Source organism: Sinocyclocheilus grahami, unplaced genomic scaffold (genome assembly GCF_001515645.1).
Source record: "Sinocyclocheilus grahami isolate Dianchi unplaced genomic scaffold, SAMN03320097.WGS_v1.1 scaffold15003.1, whole genome shotgun sequence".
In the NCBI taxonomy this organism is placed as follows: domain Eukaryota; kingdom Metazoa; phylum Chordata; class Actinopteri; order Cypriniformes; family Cyprinidae; genus Sinocyclocheilus; species Sinocyclocheilus grahami.
Window position 1 is genome coordinate 3,884 of NW_015515572.1, and position 370 is coordinate 4,253.

Consider the following 370-nt stretch of genomic DNA (forward strand, 5'->3'; position numbering starts at 1 on the left):
AGATACAGGTTTTCACAAAAACAAAATAAATTATAAAATGATAAACCTCACAATTGAGCCTTTAAACCATTTTCTTTTAAGAAAAGGGACGAGTCAGAAATATAAATTGAAAATGAATTAAAACGGGGTTAAGTGGGTGGATTTTCGCATTGGTCTGAACAAAAGCTACAGACGTGCTGATTGAAAGTGCAAATTCATTCTCTGCCAGGAGGAGGCGCTTTTGGAGTGGCAGAAATAGCGGTTTCCCCGGTAACGGCTGTAATCAAAGCAGAACTGTGCTCATAAAGTTTCCTTATCAGGCATTATATGAAAGATTAAATGAAAATGACATCAACATTTTACTGAAGACAATCGGTTCCCTTCAAAAAAA

General features: G+C 35.9%; 1 protein-coding gene across 1 annotated transcript in view; it reads left to right on the forward strand.

Moving 5' to 3' along the window:
* Positions 1-370, forward strand: part of LOC107579179 (glycoprotein-N-acetylgalactosamine 3-beta-galactosyltransferase 1-B) — a 5,223-nt gene that overhangs the window by 3,852 nt on the left and 1,001 nt on the right. The gene's annotated exons all lie outside the window — the stretch shown is intronic.